The sequence below is a fragment of the Microtus ochrogaster genome, unplaced genomic scaffold, assembly GCF_000317375.1.
Source record: "Microtus ochrogaster isolate Prairie Vole_2 unplaced genomic scaffold, MicOch1.0 UNK8, whole genome shotgun sequence".
Classification (NCBI taxonomy): domain Eukaryota; kingdom Metazoa; phylum Chordata; class Mammalia; order Rodentia; family Cricetidae; genus Microtus; species Microtus ochrogaster.
In genome coordinates this window covers 10,493,540-10,499,225 of record NW_004949106.1, presented here as the reverse complement: position 1 = coordinate 10,499,225, position 5,686 = coordinate 10,493,540, and the positions used below count along the sequence as shown (strand labels likewise).

The 5,686-nt window shown below is 45.0% G+C and overlaps 1 protein-coding gene and 1 pseudogene across 1 annotated transcript in view; both read left to right on the top strand.

The window, feature by feature from the left end:
- The window catches only part of LOC101986703, a 5,277-nt pseudogene extending 2,594 nt beyond the window's left edge, over positions 1 to 2,683 (top strand).
- Mettl21c (methyltransferase like 21C) overlaps positions 1 to 5,686 on the top strand; it is a 27,826-nt gene that overhangs the window by 12,949 nt on the left and 9,191 nt on the right. The gene's annotated exons all lie outside the window — the stretch shown is intronic.

Genomic DNA, 5,686 nt, shown 5'->3' with positions numbered 1-5,686 from the left:
TTTTTTTATGAGTTGGTAGCCCAAAGAAAAATATGTCTATACCTGTCCATTGACGTGACAACCGAACTTGCCTCTACACATTGTTTAAGATTCTCAGTGGGAGGGGAAGATGGATTCCTATGCGCACCAGGGGTGCAGAGTCAGGTTCTGTGAGAAAAACTGAAAATCAAGACATTTGTGCCGAGGGAGAGCATCAAGTGACAGTGGCCGGTGGCCCCGTGTAAGCGGTCACCCTTCAATGTCTCCAGATATGGCCTACTTTCCATTGGGTTGGCCTTCCCAGGAACATTTGTTCTGAGCCACGCTTATTAGAAAGTTCTTTCCTACTGAGCCCAAACTCAAGCCTGGGGCCTTACCTCATCAGTGCACCCTGCAGAGGCTGGCACTTCATGGGCTGGCACTTGAGGCCATGCGTGTTCCTGCCATCTCCCAGAGACCCCTGCGGACCCCTGGCACACACAACAAAAAACAGCAACTGCACCTGTCAGGAGGTCAGGGAGTCTTTGTCTGAGAATTCAAACCCCTGGGCTCCTTTTCAGGCCCCGAGCAAAGGTTGCCAGGGATTTTAAGGCTTCTAGAAATTTCTGACATAGTTTCCTGTGGTCCTGTGTTTAGGAACCTCTGATCTAAGTCGTTCAAGATCCAGGAGACAGTTGTGATTTGCTTCTTAAAAGAGCTACAGGGGCTTTAGAAAAAGTTATTACAAACAAACCCTGAGATAGCAGACATGCTCACATCCAGACTCCTTTTCTTCAGTTTAAAAAAAAAAAAACTAGACAAACAAGTAAATGAACAATCCCCCACACTTTTTAAGTAGTTTCAAAAGCTTATGCAGAAAAGTATGGGCAAGTGGGGGCCCCGATCTTGACTTGCCCTGTAGTCAGATTGATGAATATCTTAAATATCACCATAAAACCTTAATGCAGTAACTGATGGAAACAGAGACAGAGACCTGCTTTGGAGCACTGGACTGAGCTGCCAAAGTCCAGTTGAAGAGTGGGAGGAATGAGAATATGAGCAAAGGTCAAAACCACTATAGGTACCACCACTACCTGAGCTAATGGGAGCTCACCAACTCCAGCTGGACTGGGAAGGAACCAGCATAGGACTAAACTAGTCCCTCTGAATGTGGTTGACAGTTGCATGACTGGGCAGACTGAGGGGCCATTGGCAGTGGCACCAGGATTTATCCCTACTGCATGTACTGGCTTTTTGGGAACCTATTCTCTTTGAATGGATACCTTGCTCAGCCTAGATATAGTAGGGAGGGCCTTGGATCTTCCGCAAAGCAATGTGCCTTCCCCTCTCTGAGAATTGGATGGGGGTGGGGTGGGAGGGTGTGTGGAGGGAATGGGAGGAGGGGAGAGAGTGGGAACTTGGATCGGTATGCATACTGAAAAAAGATAGTTTATTTTCTTTTTTCAAGAAAGAAAGAGAGAGAGAGGGAGAGGAGAAAGGAAGGAAGGAAGGCCAAAAGAAATCCATTATAAGGACATTAGATGATAAAAACTACTGCCTAAAGTGTCAAACAATATTAAAATGGGAGGGTTGCACTAAATGTTACTTCCAGAAACAATAATAGAACTTGAACTTTGTTGCATCAAATATTCCCAAAGTCAATATCAGTGATCAGCTAACCCAACAGTAATAAAAAAGAAATCAAAAAAGTATGGATGATAACAATACAAAAATAAAATACTAGCTAGATTTATCTTTTCATGAAGGTGGGATTAAGTATATTTAATTTTCCTCTTTGTTTCCTTATCTTTATGTTGAAGCTTTTAGAATGAATACATTTTATTATTTATACTATATGCACTGCTGTCAGTTTTTAAATTTACAAGCTAGGCAACCGAGCAACATCTCTAATCCTTTATTTTTTTTAAACTTTCTTTTAGATTAATTTATTATGTATACAGTGTTCTGCCTGCATGTATGCTTGCACACCAGAAGAAGGCACCAGATCTCATTACAGATGGTCATGAGCCCACCATGTGGTTGCTGGGAGTTGAACTCAGTACCTCTGGAAGAACAGCCAGTGCTCTCAACCTCTGAGCTATCTCTCCAGCCACAAACCCTTTATTTCTATTTTGAAATCAAGTGTCCGAGAATGCTCAGGCTGGCCTCTGACTTTTGATCTTCTTTCCTTCAACCAGATTACAGGTGTGTGATACCACGTAATCTATTTTCCAAGGTTTCCTAAATCTTTTAAACCAAATTGTGATGATCATGTTGATACTGTTTTCTTAGAGATGAAGGAAACTGGTAAAAACAAAGGTGTAGTCAGAGAGCTGGACTCACTGGGAGAAAGAGAACGTTCGACTGATAGAGTTGAGGAAACAGCACTATGACCCTCACTCCACAAGAAAAAAGACCTAGGGCTGGAGAGATGGCTCAGTGGTTAAGAGCATTGCCTGCTCTTCCAAAGGTCCTGAGTTCAATTCCCAGCAACCACATGGTGGCTCACAACCATCTGTAATGAGGTCTGGTACCCTCTTCTGGCCTTCAGGCATACACACAGACAGAATGTTGTATGCATAATAAATAAACAAACAAACAAACATTTTTTTTAAAAAAAAAAAGAAGACTTAGCATGCATGGGACCCCAGGACCCCAGTGAAAGACCTTGAGTTCAGAGAATGTAACCAAGTACAATAGTGATGATGGTGGCAGAGTAATGAGTACTAAGATTGGATAGAAAAATAAACATTGGTTTTTCTGTGCACTCAAGTTAAATCACTGTTTACTCTGGGTAATTCATTAAGTCCCATCTGCCTGCACCTTTACTTTCTGTGACCTGGATTCTAATTTCAGAGTTAGTGAGCTTCCTCTCTGAGCAGGGATTTCTTCTCCTCCTCTCCGTAGATTTTCCCAGGAGGAATCTTTCTAAAGTTCTATTCCCTCTGTTCCCGCCCCCAAATGCTCTATATACAAGGTTAAACCTTGAACTGTCATCCCTTCTTATGGGTAGATGTTCTTTCTTCCTGGAAAACACTTTCGTTTTTTCTGGGCAGTGGCTTCTGTTCTTGGAATCCAGGCTCAGAATTTTGGGCAGCCCTGCAGCAGGGCCGGAGTGCCTCTTGAACCACAAGGAGCGTTTGCAGGATTTTGTGAAATCCCAACCTCGCAAGCTACACTTCTTTCTTTTTAATTATTATTATTTTTCATTACATTTCTTTCAGGTTAGCTACAAAGTACTGAGTTTCATTATGGAATTTCCATACATATGTGCCCTGCTTTTTTTTTCCCCCATTCATTCCTTCCTCTACTGACCTCCCGTTTCTTTCTAGAGCTGAAATAGAAGTCTCCATTTCACCCTGCCCTCAGCAACAGGACACCACATAGCTAGTCTCTGTTTAGACATTATGGATCTTTGGGGGACATTCCATTTCATGTTGCAAGGGCCCTAAGTGTGCTGGATGGGGCAGGAGGGGGGGGGGTGTCTGGAAGTGTGTCTGTGAATTCTCTGGGTAATGATACTATAAATAACTTGAACTCCCACTGGTTGGCTTTTGGTCATAAAGAGCTCATCATTTCAAGTGCAGGCCTATATAAAAAAAAAACTGGAGATTGGAGGCCACACGAGCTGAGATCTTTGGTGCATAAGGTAAAGGCATGTTTAAACTGACAGTTTGAAAAAGTTTTGAGGGTTTGGAAGGCACTAACTAGGAATGGCTTTAAGAGAGATAAAGTTTGTTAATAATAAACACTAATCTATGTCAAACTAATCTCAGCCTCGAAGTAGATGTAGTAATTGTGCAAGATTGTTTTTTTTTTTCTTTAATTCACAGCTCTCTTTGGGGAAAATGAATTTTTCGTGTTCTCCCTCCCATGCATGGGAAATAAAGAAGTGTCTCAGATTGCATGTATGGCATGCCATGTGGCAGAGAGGTACTTTGTTCCAGGGCCTTACTGCGTGCCCATTCCATAGCCTGGAGGTGGTAGCAGCAGTGGGGACGTTAGGTGTGAGAGGCTTTGCGGGAGTACAGCTCTCAGTCCTCCAACCCCGTGTGGTAGGTGTCACAATTACCTGCACAACAGGGCCAAAATTGTAACACGGGCTTCTCGCTACACCGAGGACCCTTCGGAACCTCACAATCACCAGTCTGCTGCTTTTTAAAGGGGAAACCATCCACTCCCTGAAGTCATTGCGAAGCTGAAAAGTTAATAGTGAAGACAAGTAAGTGTCTACCAGGGCAAGGATGCTCCTGAGAGGCACAAGGGTGGAACAGTCCTGGCTAGCTTGTAAAACTGGAGAACTGAGGCAATTACTTAATGACTTGGCGCTCGAGGGGATGAAAATGACCCGCCACACCCGCCCGCTGCAGTCTAGTTTCTTAGACATTCCCTTTACTAGGGATGCCGGGAACATGCAGCCACGCCACAACCCCATGATCTCCAGGCTCAAAGAACCTCATCAGATGTATAGTCTGTATAGACTGGAGTATATGTATATACTGTATATATATATATACTCTGTGTAGCTGGAATGCCTCTGGGATTCACCGCTCGATCATGGGCTAGAAGGGTTGAATGGAAGCGAGTTCAGTAGTGATGCCTGGTCACCACCTCCCGCGGCTGCAACAGCAGCATGGGGAAGCTCTCGCGCGTGGCAGTAAACTCGGGATAGTAAACGCAGACAATGAAAATCACAGAGGCTTGTCCGGAAATGATTACAATGTGGAATTAACACACACTAAGCACTGGGCGTCATTTCAGGAAAGCCACAGAGGACCTAGGCAGCCTCCCGGACACAGTGCGGAGTCCGGCTGAATGTCCTACTCAAACTTCCAGCTCTTTCGCCCACAAACTTCACCTCTATCCCGGATTCTCTCCCCCAACCCCATCTTAACTGGACTGAACACCAGCTTGGTGCATGAAGTCAAGCGTTCTACCACTCAGCGACATCTCAATCTTTCTCTTTTGACGCGGCGGAGTCTCTCTCTGTTACAAGGTTGGCCTTGAACTTGTGATCCTTTGCCTCAGCCTCCCAGGGAGGCCGGAGAGCAATGAAAGTATCGTGATTTTGAAGCTGATGTATGGATAAGCCATCCTGGTGCTGGTACTGTTTCTGTTTTTATCTCACTGACCTCCAAATGGCTGTGGTCTGCTTTGTCGCTCAGCAAACATCAAGTGCCCCGACCCTTTCAGGTGCAACAGGGTCTGCTGCGGCTTTTGTGCCTGTCAGTGCAACTGCAGTTCTCTTGTTGCAAATCAATCTTCCTGTGTGTGAGTGAAGGTATTAAAGAGGTGCCAAGCACTGAAAGTGGGGAGCCAGGTCAGACTTCTAGCTGTGCAGTGTTTGCCGCCGCCATGTTCCAACACAGCCCCAGAGTCTGATTCAAGCTGGGTTTCTTATCCATGGTTCCATTAACCCACAGCGTCTCCAACAGCACCCAATGTTGGGCCGGCTTTCATCAAAACATTCTGTTCCAAACTTATTTGAAATATTTAAAACTCCAGAACGCAGCGATGAGCTGCACAGCGCTGGGTCATGACAAGATGCATTTGCTCCCAGGTGCATCGGCTCTGGTTTGTATTTGTGAACATAGGTGCCTCCTCTCGCTCCGTGGGTGGCCACCTTTTTCTCCCTGAGGAGCCAAGCTGAAAAGCAGAGCTCTTCTCCACTCAGCAGATGCTAAGGTGATAAGCTCTGCCTTCTTGGACCCTGCAAGGCTGAATTTGT